Source organism: Micrasema longulum, unplaced genomic scaffold, assembly GCF_059751315.1.
Source record: "Micrasema longulum isolate JH-2025_06_02 unplaced genomic scaffold, ASM5975131v1 h1tg000986l, whole genome shotgun sequence".
Taxonomy (NCBI): Eukaryota; Metazoa; Arthropoda; class Insecta; order Trichoptera; family Brachycentridae; genus Micrasema; species Micrasema longulum.
In genome coordinates this window covers 286,887-301,678 of record NW_028278175.1, presented here as the reverse complement: position 1 = coordinate 301,678, position 14,792 = coordinate 286,887, and the positions used below count along the sequence as shown (strand labels likewise).

The 14,792-nt window shown below is 31.3% G+C and overlaps 1 protein-coding gene across 1 annotated transcript in view; it reads left to right on the top strand.

The window, feature by feature from the left end:
- LOC148277750 (uncharacterized) overlaps nucleotides 1-14,792 on the top strand; it is a 56,039-nt gene that overhangs the window by 23,669 nt on the left and 17,578 nt on the right. The gene's annotated exons all lie outside the window — the stretch shown is intronic.

Genomic DNA, 14,792 nt, shown 5'->3' with positions numbered 1-14,792 from the left:
TCGATGACGAAGTGACATGTCTCAGTCGATCAATTAAATACGAATAAAATTTAATTTTTTATTTAGGCCCGTCGATGTATCCACGGAAGTGAAAAAATTTGTTGTTTTTCTAAAACTTCGATGATTATATTTCATTTTTTGTATTTTCCTCTCCCATACTTATTTTAAAATTATGTTGAAAATATTGAGCATTTTAAAAAGTTCATACCTCAGAAAATAGCGAAATAAGTATCTACATACCACTCCAGCAAGATTTAACAATACTTTTATACTTCTTCATCTATTTTCTATTTAATTTTGATATATATTTTAATATAGTGCGATGTCTTGCTGGCAACATTTTTACCGAGCGCTGGTATAAACCATGCAACTCTCTTAATCTCAAGTACATATACTCTATTTGCCTTAAAATATGAAAACATTAGATTTAACCCAATAAAAGTAATTTTGTTGCGGTAAAATCTTTTAGTCCTAATAAAATATACTTATATTTTAAGATGTAAATTTAAAGCATTTGCAAATTTACTAAAAAACGTATACTTTTTGTGAAAAATATTGTAGGTATATAGTATATATACAACTCGGAACAAAATCATTGGAAATAAATCGTTATACTGGTAGTATATTCATATCCTACTTTGGTTGAAGTCTTTTACAGAGAGTAAATGACATAAATCATCATTTGAATAAGAAAATAACGCAAAAATTACATCTAGAAAAATGTTTGCAATATTTTTATTCATAAAAAGCTTTCGGATGAATTTACGAATGTAAAGAATTAATTTTAACTTCAACATTATAAAGATGTGTCAGTACCTTAGCCATACGCTCAAAATGGCTCATATTATTATGTGTTCATGTAAAAATAGTCTTAAAAAAAGTTAAACCCACGTTTAAAGCACTAGAGGTCCACAATAATAATTATTATAAAATCTCTAAAAAATCCGTCCTTAATATCACGAGTGGATAAACGTTCTCGGCGTAATTTCTACCAGGCTATAACAAAGCACCGTCCAAATATGTTTCATTTCTCAATGCTATATTATATTAAACAGGAGATTTTAAGCGACTGCTTGAATTAAAAATTCAAGGGTGAGATATGTATTTAAAAAAATTAAGAGCTTTCATGAAAATAACTGATTTAAGAATTCAAAATATTACAACAGAGATGAAGAACATTTTAGAGGAGATAATATAGAAGTCTAGGCATCTACAGGGCTTATGACCTGTCATTGGCTGGTTTAAGTGGCCACTTTACACACTATGTAACATTCACCATTCTGCCCATATTTGAACATCTAAATTCCTTAAATTCTTTCATCTGTTGATGGGTGTGAAGTTAAAGAGCTTTTAAAGAGATTTATCTCATTGAATTATTTTACTTACATACTAGGCTACGCCTGAATTTTTTTTCAATTTCTATACTTCTCCATGGACTAGGTAGATTTATCAACAATATTTTAAGTTTGTCTAAATTTTTGTAGACACGAACTGGATTCAACTCCCTGGGAAAAAATAATTATCACTTTTATTTGATTACTCAATACGTGATTTTTAAAATTTATTCAAATACAAATTTCAACCCATCTGAGTGTTTGTTTACATGCATTAGAAATATAAAATTTTATGATCTTGAAAACCTCATAGATGATATACATATACACAACATGCGTACCTTACAAATTCTTTAAAATGAATATTTTTTTCTATTTGATTTATTAAAATGTTGATTACAAAGTAAGTGCCTTAAATAATTCTTACATATTACATACTACATAAATATACATTACACAAACAGTTTTCTGACGTAATAGTAAAAATACTATACACATTTGAAAAAAAATACTTGTTATTTCATTTTCTTAAAATTTAATGCTTGACGTTCTTTAAGAAAGAGATTTTTTTTTTAATCAACTATTTTTATGTGGGTACTTACACCTTTAGAAAACTTTATAGTATATGGGTTAAATAATTGTATGAATGTTCCTATCGACTTATTAGTCGTTTGGTAATTTAGAACAGATTAATGTAGAATCAGTAAATTAATAACATTCGAGAATTAATTATTATTATTGGGGACATCTTATGACAATATGAAAAAATAATAAATGTTTGAAAACTGGAAATCATTTATATTTCTTATCGTTTTATAATCCGGCTATACCTTTGGTTGGGTGAATGCTTTTCTATTTTGCATACATGTATCTGTTGCTAAGTAACAATTAAATCTCTGCCAGATTCGGCGGGCCAGACGCTCTTAAAATGTAAAGTGTATGCACATCCTAATGTGGTGCATACATTATAAACTGAAAGGGACAAAACGAGATAAAATGTCTAGTTAAATGAAAATTGTGGCACTGTAATACTTCAGCGAGTAAAAGGAATTTCCTTAATCGCGAAAATGCCAACGGAGAAATCATTTTTAAATGCTGGAAAATGTGGACATATCTCATTATTGTAAAAGAGAAGACAAGTTTTTACTTTTTCTCACTGAATGCAGATATTTCAGAGAAAAATGTGATTATGTTTTTAAATAAGATTTAGAATACCTTACTGTACGTTTTCAGCTACATATGAGTACTCATAATATATGTCATGTTGATCATTACATTTTGACTGATTGTATTTATTTTATGACTTTATGTTTTGAGGAAAGAGAATATTATTTGTTGACCTACTTAGTTTGTAAAACATATTATACTCTTTGATAAAAAAATAAGGTGACATATTTTATCTAAACTCCGCGGGCTCCTCGATTCTGGCAACCCTTTTTTTGGTTGGTAGAACTGTCATTGTCACTGTGTCAAATTTCATGTCAATATTCTTATTCATCCAATAGTTAAGCACGTGCATTGTGAACAACAAAATGTTAATTTAGCAATTTTTATAATATTTGATTTTGTTGAGCAAAGGAGTTGCAATACATTTTGTTTGCGAAATGAAATTTTCACAAAAAATGGTATAAACAATTTAATTAACGCAGAGAAAGCGTTGAAGACAAACATCGCCCTGGACAATCATCAACTTTAACTTGCTTTAACTGATGAACAACACGTCAAGAAAACCAAAGATTTGGTGCTCAAAATTCATTGATTGATAGTTAGAAATCGCTGATACTGTTAATATTTCATTTGGATCAGTCTAGACCGTTTTGAAATATGTTTTGATAAAAATACAATTTATTTTGTAAAAACAGCGTCGCGCTGAAGTCTGTAAAACAATGCTTTCTGGCTATCAGGATAAAATAAAATACATGATTACTAGAGATGAGACTTGGATTTATGCTTACGACATGTAAACAATTGACCAATCAAGCGAATACCGGGCAAAAGGTTAGTCAATGCCAAAGAGATCGCGCCAAAGTCGTTCAAAATGAAGATCATGTTAACAGTTTTCTTCAATTATCGGCCTGTGGAGCATTATGAATTATTTCTGTCGGGCCAAACTGTTAGCCAGGAATATTGTTTAAGCGTCATGCAACGTTTAAGTGAAGCTAGTTGCAAAAAGATACCAGAATTATGGAAAGATAATTCTTGGTTTTTGCACCACGATAATACAAACATATTCGAAAACCATATTTGCCGCAACAAATCGGTTTCTTAGAACAAGCATTTGCCCATATAGGAACCGATCGCAACAATAGGCATACTAATATTTCTGGCTTGCCGACCCTTCATATACTGAGTCTACTCCTAGTACAAGCAGAATTTGCCAGAGTGTTTTTTTGTGTCATTTTTGAACAATGTATGTACAAACTAATAAATAAATAAAAATCTGACACTGCATTGGTGCTTCGAGACCATTTTGCTAAAAATCTACTCATAACCCAAACAGATATGCCAAAAGACTCAACATAGTGGTGAAATAAAACACAAAACACCCAGAAATTAGAAAAAAACAGATTTAATTGTTAATGGTGGTCTCACCGGGAATCGAACCCGGAACCTTCCGTGCGTAGTGATCGAAAAACTCATAGGTAAGGTAAGGTGCTAGCATGAATTACATTAATGTTTTTTATGAGAACACAACTCAAAATTCACCGCAATTATTATGCCTAGTAAATTCTGGCTAGTCTTTGAACACAGCCCATTTATATGATTCTTCTTAAACGATTTATTCGAATAGTTAAATTTCACTCCGTTTTGATTTTGTTTCGTTTAGGAGCGAAAAATTTTTCGATTTGAAATGTAATTATCGTGGAGTAGGTAAGGCGAGAGATTACCTATCCTACATCTATTACCCGAGCTGCTATCGCTACCCGGTAGCCTCACCCTGATATTTGCCCTAATTTATAGCAGCTATATAAATTTAAACAAATTATTCCTTCCCAGCTTGGTACAATATAATAAAAGTTTAATAAGAAATTCTATGACCTTTTGGCAAAGAGCTTAAGCAGCGAGGGGAATAATTCCGCATTGGGTGCTTTAAATACGCGAGATCACTTCATAAAATACATCGAGAGGTAATTTCCCAACAAAACTGCCCGTTTAGCGATCTTTTTACTTATAAGGCAAAGTAATGCATAGGCATACTTGTTTTTATAGTTCTGCATTGTTTCTAGATTTCTGAGATATTTTTTATAACACTATTCATTATTTTAGATTGGTCTATTATGATATAGCTAAACATAGTATACGAGTATTATGTTTTCTCAAAGAATGTCTTGTAATTTGCAATTGTTTCTTTTGTTGTTGAAATAACAGTTTTTCGATAATAATGATTATAATTATTTATATGCTTTATTCAATCGCAACATCTATGTAAACTATATCTGTGATTTTTTTTTTTAATATTGTAAAAAAAAAAATCACAAGCTCTAAATAGAAATATATATAAGTGTTGTATACATATATTGATGAAATTTTGCCATAGCAAAAATAAAAGACGGCCCAATTTTCGTTTTTAGAATTAAACAATTAAAATTGTCACTAAATCAGAAAATCACTCAGATTACTTTATGTAATGATAAAGTGCGAGTATTATAAAAAACACTACGCTACACAATTATGCGTGTAATTTAATTACACTGAATATAAATGGATCATTTACCCGTATATAATTTGACTACCGATAAAATAATAATACTGATGTACTTATAAGTCATGAAATGGATAAATTAATGTGCACACAAATGCAATCTGATAATTCATCTCACCTGAGCATTGGTTATGAGAGCGATGCATTTACGAATCACATTTGTGAACACGGCATGAATGAAATTAGTGTTGAAAGACTTCACTCCAATAATACACAAAAGTGTGTGATTCAATATTTAGGTGTTTTTCAACGATAATCAACAAATAACCAAAATTATGAATCCAAATAATTACTAGGAATAGTAAACAAAAAAAATTGTTATAATAATTTTTTTCTATGATGTTTTTTTGAAAAAGCACAATAACCTAAATATAAACAATTCTACATCAAAATAAAAAAAAAACATATTTAAGATTTCATTTGATTACCGATATATCCTAAGATTATATTGGTAATCAAATGCAATCTTAAGCCACTGTCAATTGCATTGCAGGTAATGACGTATAATTAAATAGACATATTGCAAGCTTGTAATAAATATCAATTCAATTTTTAGGTAGTTGCGTCCTTGTGTCTTTTTCTCACAAAAATATTAGCATGTATATCGTGATTTGCATCTATTCTTTTTCAAACTGTTGCGGGTTACGCAAAATTTGCTAAAACTAACATGCATTTAGTAAGGACATAACGTGTTTATTTATTATTCGTCAATGACGGTAGGTAATTATTTCAGGCAATACGGAGGTTGAAGACATTAAATAGTTTTTTAGTTTTCATATTCAAGTGAGTTGGGTTGAAGGAACCCGAGTATTCTCTATGGAGTCCAAACTCAATGAGTATTGAATGTTGAATTTCAGTCAATTACTTGAGTATATTTTTAAATAAAAATTTTGAGCTACACTGCATTTTTATTTTTTCTACAGGATCGCGATAAAAATAGCTTATTTTATTGAATCGAACAACAATTATTAGACTTCAGAATCTTTGAATAAACGTTTCATTTTATTACATTTTAAGGCGTAATTTAGTTGAGTTTTTTTAGATTAAATAAATAGTATTTTCATCGCCCTGTAAAAATAATAATAAAAAAACTTACGTGTAGATGTTCCTTAAGGGAAATATCCCGCCTTACCGCACCGTAAACACTAAATTAAAACATCGATCGCAGCATTTCCTGATCTTTTATGGCGAAAAGATGATTAGTCTAAAGCCTACAGTAAGAAAGAAAGAAAGAAAGCTATAGATTTTTTCTACTTAAAAATCAACATTTTATTCGGGAATCAACCCAAAACATCATGTACGTTAGTTCATTCCCCCACCAACTAGATTTTTTTATAATATCATAAGAATTATATTTTTTTCGAATACAACGATGCACTGCGCATGCCTACAAGCAGTTTGCCCCCGTGGTCTAATGGCTAAGACGCTTGCCTCACTGACGGAACGGTTTCGTGTTCCGATTCCCGTTGACAAAAAAAACAAGTGAATTTTCTGAAGCTTAGGTGTTCGCCGTAATTCACAACTGTGATTGGGCACTTTGGCCTTAATTTTTTGCTTAATTTTTTTTGCATAATTTAATAGGGCCAGAAGTGTTAGAATTTTTCGATGCTTTCAAGCAATAAGTATAATCAATTTTAAAATGATAATAGTTAATTACAATACTATTTTTATCTTTACTCACTTTTACACTAACGATATGGTTCTTATAATTACAATTATCATAAATATAGTTTTGAAATTGCATGCAAAATTAACTTTTGGGAATATTTGAAACATTAATATACACATACCCAAAGTGTCTTCTTAAAATAATATCACTTGAGAATTGTATTCCGTTGGTAGGATAGAAACGTCTCTCGGGGGAGCGATGAAAATTTAATTCAATTTCATAGAAACGACCTCCAATTTGTGTGCTGTGTTCCATATCGGGGTAAATGTTCCAGTTAGGACACTTTACTTCGACGTAGGAACAATCGCACTTCAAAATGAACGCACTACTATATTTTTGTATTCAGTACCTATGTACATACATATCTATATGCGATATCATAAAATTAAACTGTAGCTTTTAGACACGTTTATGAAAACCTATCATTGGATTATTTGTTTGGTTTTTTATACAGTAGCAATTGGTTATCTGAATAAAGAATAAAAAAATAAAAAAAATGTATTCCTACTGTTACACATCATACTATAATAGTAAATTTTGACAAACCTTGTTTCAAATAGTACATAATAAATAAAATAATAAGAGTGCACACGAATATTAAAATAAAAATTACCTCAGTAATTTTTTAAAAATGTATGTTTTGTGTGCAAAAATCAGTGATGTATTATAATTTTGTAAAAAATATTGAAATTCTTCAATAAATCAATTTTATGAAAAGAACGAATGAAAAAAAACATATTTTGTTACTAAAACTCTTCAATACAGGTTTTACTTGGAAGACTTTTATTTTATATATTTATAATTATCTTTTGACTTCCATAGTAAAAAAAAAAAAACATATATGAATATAAAATATCTCGCAAAAACATTAAATTTGTAATGTGTTATAAGAAGTATCCTTTAAAAAGTTTAGTGTTTAAAAAGGAAGTTATAATAAGTGATAAAAAAATCATAGTATTAAAGTAAGTATATATTCTTCTTCTTGTGCCATATCAAGAGTCCCCAACGTTGGAAATCACTTCTAAAAATGCCTCTCTGTCTTTCGCTGCCCGGAACAACTTTTTCACACATCTCATTCCGGTCTAGACCCTTATGTTGCGCAACCAAGACGTTTGCCTTCTGCCAGGTTCACACTGTCTCTCAATCTTGCCCATTAGTATAAGTTGGTGGATGTTATACTTGTCCCGACGTAGGATGTGACCCAGATAGGAGATCTTACGGATCTTTATACATTTTAACAACTGTATATTGTAATTAGCTTTCCTCAGGACCTCTTCATTAATGATTAAACCTGTCCAGGGTATTAGAAGAATTCTTCTGTGAAGCCACGTCTCGAATGCCTCCAACCAGTTCATAGTGTGTGATTTCAAAGTCCAGGTTTCTGAGCCATACAATAGAATAGACCAATCATAACACTTCACCATTCTCCGCCTAAGTTTTAAATTCAATTTATCATTGCAGAATATGGTTCTATTTTTTTTAATGTGCTACAGGCTATTTTGTTCCTCCATTTCACCTTCACATATGAGTCTACAGACTTGTAATAATACTGCTAATGCATTTAAATTGGTCGACCATATCCAACAGTTTATTTTCCAGCCGTTAAGTAATGCTAGAGTAGTCTGCTCTGCTAAATGCCATCCACTTCGGCTTTTTGATGTTAATGCTTAAGTTCAATTCCTCTCCTGTATTTATCTAAGTAAGAAGTTCTTGAAGGTCAGCAATGTTATCAGCCAAAACGACAGCGTCTTTGGCATATTTTATATTGTTAATATGTGTACCGTTAATCTTCACTCCTTTTGAATAGTTTTCAAGGGCTTTTCTAAAGACGTAATCGGAGTACCTACATATTAAACAATAGCGGCGGCAATATGCAATCCTGCCGTACGCCTTTTCTGAATTTAATTTCATTTGAACAGGCATTACCAATTCTTATTTTGGCAGTCTGGAACCCGTAAAGATTTTTTATAAAGTTTTTATCTTTGTCATATATTTTGCGTTCCTCTAGCATTCACAGCAGTTCAGTGTGTTATACTCTATCAAAAGCCTTTTCGTTGTCTATAAAACATGCAAACATTTCCTTTCGTTGATCTCGACATTTCTGCAGTAGAATGTTGACTGCAAGCAGTGCTATAAAAAAAAAACATTTGTTTAAATTTAACACAACAGGCCGAGAAGCCCAATCAAATCATCGGTTTATTCCTAAACACACACTAATAAATAAAAAAAAACTTCAAAATTCTTCTGTATCCGGTGATTGTAATAAAACGTATTTTCTGCGAGTGCGTAATTTAATTCCACCCCATCTCCTCTTTCTCCAAGTACGAGTATTAGTGGATAATGAGTTTAACATCCCTCTCCAACCAGATTCCTCGTCCGCCCGCCTGAGGTGACTAATCGCCGCTTAAAACGCGTTTTAAGGGATTTTAAACCAAGTGCAAGATTATCATTATCTCTCCTCATATTTTTACGCGAAAAATCTGATTCAATTAGTTTAATTAGGTCAATTTACTTTTAATTTATATAAAATATTTTCTTCTTCATATTACCTTACGCAGGGTTTTTAAGCAATTGTAGGAATTTTAAATTCGTAAAGGAACAAAAAATAAGACATCGGTTGCATCGACCTCCGGTGACAGCCTTGATCGAGCGGACGTGATACGGCTGGCTGCTCCATATATTACGGTTGCCTCCTGAGAACCTTAATTACGCTTGCCCACTTTACAAGGCATCAGATTTTTGTGATCCTGGGTGTCCACGGCCAATAGTTCGTCGGTAGTTTACGTCCGAACTATGACACGTGGACCTGACTTAGGAGGGCACACGGGAATTGGTCACAGAGCGGCCTGGAGAGATTTTGTGAATATGTTTCATATAGGGATCGGGCATGGATTCAGTGAGTAATAAGTATTTTTAAAACATTTTCGTATTAGCTGGGGAAAGTTCGTATATCTTTCAGTTAAAAATAATGAATGAATGGAAAATTGTTTTCATTTATTCATTTCATGTTATTAAAAAATTGAGATGAATACTTAAACAAGAAGTTAATGAACTTATTGAAATGTAAAAGAGCGATTCTGAGTGTTATTAAAGTTAAATGGAAGTACAATTTTATTACAAGTCTAGCTAACGTATTACTTATGTAATTTTGTAAAATTTGTTTTTCACATTTTTCGACGAACTGAAAACGAAACGGGTTTTAATTAGCCATTAATAAGATGTAAATCGTACTTTTTGTTGTTTGCTATATTATAAAAAAAAGGATGAGGGAAATAAAGATAATGTTAAATATTTATAAGAAATCTATTGACTTTTATTAAAAGCGTTTATAAAATACTTTACCGTTAAAATAAAATTTAAAGATATATTATTTAGTATGCACATCAACAGAATTAGTCCTATGTATAGGCCTAGTAAAGCAGATTAATAAAAAAATATTGAATATAATGTACCATGTTAATAAACGTTTTACATTTTTTTTCACGTTTTATTACTATTATTTAAAAAAAAATTGAATACATTACAATGGAACGGCATAGTGATTCTTTCTTTGCGAAGTAGGATAAACTTTGTACAATGGTTTTAAACATGTATTTCTTTTAATTACCTGAAGACGAGACGTGCCCTTCGGGGCAAACGGCACGTATTACGCTATCGTATACTTGTACCACCACACTAGTACGTAATATAAGAAGCGCGGTGGGCATGACGTCTGACGTCAAAGTTACGTACCCTCAACTGCGAGCTGTTTGATATGCGGCGATTTAAATCCAGAAAATTATAAATGAAAAATTGTTTTTTATGAACATGAAAAATGTCCGAAAAATCCGCTCTAAATATTTATAATATTTTTAACATTATTCCCGATTTGTGAAAATACCCTTTTAAATATTCATGTGATATTCATACTTTTGGATTTTTTAATAAATAATAAAAAAAACTTATTTGTGGACACAATTTAATTTCTTGAATTATACTCGCTTGAAAAGTGCAAATTATTTATCAATTTTTCGGAAAAAAATCATTAAAAATCGACGTTGTCATCCATCTCTATTTTACAGCGGTGTTCTCTGCACCGAAATTGAATCGCAGCGGTTAATTAAGCCGTCAGTCAGATATAAGAGATTGAGCTGGGAGCTGGGAGACGGGAGTCGGGAGACAGGACGATCCAAATCGTTAATTCTGCCATCACTTCAGGGTTAGATTTTGAAAAGAGACCACTTTACTTTAATATCTCGTTTCTCGCCATATTCTGCTACCCTCCTACACTCATAAAGGTATTATGACTTTCGTAGCTTTCTATACAAACACTGCTCAAAACACACCTAAATATTATGACACGAGTGAAATTTGTCGGCTGAAGTCATACTTGACTATTATATGTAGTAATTACTTGCCGTATACAAATTAAAGCCATTGTCAGAAGATACAAAATCCGATATATTCATGTATAGTATGTATGGTATGTATAGTTTTGAGAAATAACTGCAAAATTTTGTTCCATAAAAATTTGTGTATTTTAGATGAACTATTTTTACTTAATTGTTTTTGTAACTGTGTTTTTTTTATTAGCATAAGTTTCGTTTTTCAGTATCGTTCAGGTTTTTTCGAGACTTTTCTGAAAATATGAATTAATTCACTAGTGGATTGTCATTGAAATTGTTTAACGATAAATAATAGTGTAATACATTACATTTGAAACACTATTACCATGCTAATTCGATCTTTACTATTTCATTTCCACACCAAGTGGTGAATAAGGCACTGCATTGGTACACCAATAATGCAGCGTGTTTCGATCATCTGTTACATGAAGGTTACGTTTCAGGTGCTAGTCCAGGGACAGTTAAATGTTGCTGTGTAGAACCAACTTTAAAAAAAATATACGTCGACCCTGGCAGGGATTGGACCTGAGACTTCATTGTTGGCAAACGCGCCAACCCCTACACTTCGAGGCGGACTTACCTCCACTCGATTTTCTTTTTCAGGATTTGACCCTGAGAGTACCCGTCGAAAGAGTCGAAAACGCTCGTCCAGTGTTCTGGTTCTATTTCGTACATAAAACGGGAAAATGCTAATAACCATATATATATATTTTAAATGACATTTAAAGTACTTTTATGGAATTAAAATGCGGTTTCTAATTATTACGCACCCCTAGTAAATAATAAATATGTTAAATTTACTATAAAATCGTTCATCTATCTATCTATCTATCTTTTTTCTATACATATAAAATGAATCGCCGTATTGTCTCGCAAAAACTCGAAAATGGCTTGACAGATTTACGTGCGGTTTTTCCCAATATTTCTAATTAACGTACTCAAGGTTTACAAATAATAACATCTTCAATATATTGAGTACAAAAAAGTTTAGAAGTAAATATGTGTTCTCATCGATTTTCCAGAGTTGCATTCGACTTAAATGCATATTCCAAAAAAATTGGAGAATGTTATTTTTTGTAAATTAAAAAAGTTGGTATTTTAACGTTTACAAACATAAATTATTTTCAATGGAAACTAAATTGATTCATTTCCTAACAATTTCTTAATTTCTACATATTTTTAATAGATGTTTAGTAACGTTTAAACAAATTTAACCGACATTCAAGACGGATTCTTACACAAAATGGACCACTGCCTGTAAGTAGCGTAGAGTTTGACATTTGCAAAAATAATTATTATTTTATCTACCAATGTAATAAAATACAATATTTGAATATTAAAAATGTTGGGTTTTGGAATTCAATAAAAAACAAGTTCTTAGCTACACATATATGAAAAGTATTTTTCTTTTTATCCGGAAAGTTTTTGCACGTTTTCATGATAGTTATTTTCCTTTTATTATAATTTATTTATTGACGGACTTATACAGTCCATTTCAATAATGGTAAACACATTTTCTTATACTTAATACGGGTACAAATAAAATAAATACAACGAAATAAAACTGAAGCTAGGACAAAAAAAAAATACTACCCTAAGACAAGATCTGGTCTATCTTAGTTCTTTCTTTTCTTTTGATTTCAAATAGATGGTTTGAGAATGACCAAATACGCGTCAGTCATGAGTTGAGTGTCATAATTTTAGAACTCTCAGGGGGAAAATGGTCTGATTTTTATTCATCAACACGTATTCTCGTATTTTCTCCATGGATTATGGCACTTAGTAGTGATTTTCGCACTATGTTAATTTGAGTACGACGAGGTTTCTTAACCAATAAAATAAACGAAAAACAATTGCTAAACCAGCAGGCAAACCAATGTTCGGGAATATTAATAATTTTTAGTTTTGAAATTATTTTTTTTAAATTCAAAAATACACTTTTTTTTATTTGTTTATTTTTCCATGTACATATTATTTACATAGAAATATAATTACAAAAATACACTTTAGAAAAATACATCTTAAAATTAAGCTACAACATATATTAGAAAAAATGTCCACAAAGACTATCAATCATAAATAAGTATCTTGGTACCTACTTATCAATGAAAAGTATTATTCCTTTTACACGGACAGTTTTTGCACGCTTTTACGACTCAAATCAAGATTTTTTTTTAGTATATTTACTTTAATATCGAATTAAATGTCAAGATCACGTCAAAACACGGCTGGCCATTAAAAAATAAGTAAATTCGCTTTTGGCAAGAGTTATAACATAATTTTAGAAGGTAAAACGCGGTCTGACTTTTCTTCATTAACACGTAATATATCGTAAAATCTGTCTAGTGGTTAAAGAATTAGCGTTGAGCATAAGTTGAGTGTCATAATTTTAGAGGCTCAGATATATCGTGGTCAGAATGTTTTTCATTAGCACGTATTCTCGTATTTTCTCCCTGGATTATGCCACTAGAGCAGTGATTTTTTTAGAAACTTTAGATATTTACTTTTACTTCGTTTTTATAAAATGAGTTTAAAATGATAACTAGAACCTTCCGAACCAGTAAAAAAGCACACTTTTATCAGCTGTCTTCGGGCACACTGTATACAAATATCACTATTTTTGAAAAACGCAAAACTTATCGATACAGAAATTTTTATTCTGATACTCTGTCTAAAAAATAACGAAATCGGTTCAGTTTTGAGGTGCCGAAAACGGGACAACGAATCGTCGATTTTGTCTTTTTTAACAAAAGGTATAACACGCAGTTGTCTTTTTTGCACAGTATTCGGGAGGCATCTGCAAGACAGTGACAGGAAAACAATGTTCGAATACCTATTTATATAAATTCTCTGTCCTTACGATTTATGTAAACCGAAACACAAAAATAATATGGTATACGTACACATCTAGTTTGGAGTAAATACTTTAATTGGTATTTGATTTTGTTTATTTAATCTATATACGAGTATGTACACAAATCTAGCAATAGCAAAGCATTGCCGGGTTTAGCTCGTATAATATAAACGCAAATTTATTATGTTTCCCGTTTCCCAGGATTGACATACGAAAAGGTGATTTTAGATTTTCGTAATCAATTATCAAGAGATGTTGCAATTGTTGTACTTACCAATGCAGTTCGCTGTGAAGTATTTGTTGAGAAAAGCGCAAGAGGAAAAATAAATAAACCGTTATATTAAAATGCATAGATAGGATCATTAGAAAACATTATTGGTGGGTATCCCTGATAACGAAGGCATTGATGCGTTGTAATTAAGCAATAATATGAAATGCACTATTCAGCAGATTACGGCTGCAGATAATAGTATTAAATGGCAATTTCGGCATATCTACAATATTTGGGTTACGGATCATAACACTTGTCTGCTGAGCCTGATTTCCCTTTCGGCCAGCTAAAGCTTCCGACAGCTTGATGTGCCGCATAATATACAAATATTTAGCCTCCTAACCCCAGTTGCACAATTCTGACGCCCTGCAAATAAATTCATCTCTAAATACAACAAGTGAGGTAATGCTGATTGTGCCGGATAATAGCAACAAACACTGTGATCGGAATAGCCCGGAACTGACTACACCTTTGGCGTTTTGCTTTCCCACTTCCGGCCACGCGTAGACGTGTTTTCTCTTGTATATTTTTTGTATACAGATGACGCTACATGAATAACTCATGTCACGTAGGACA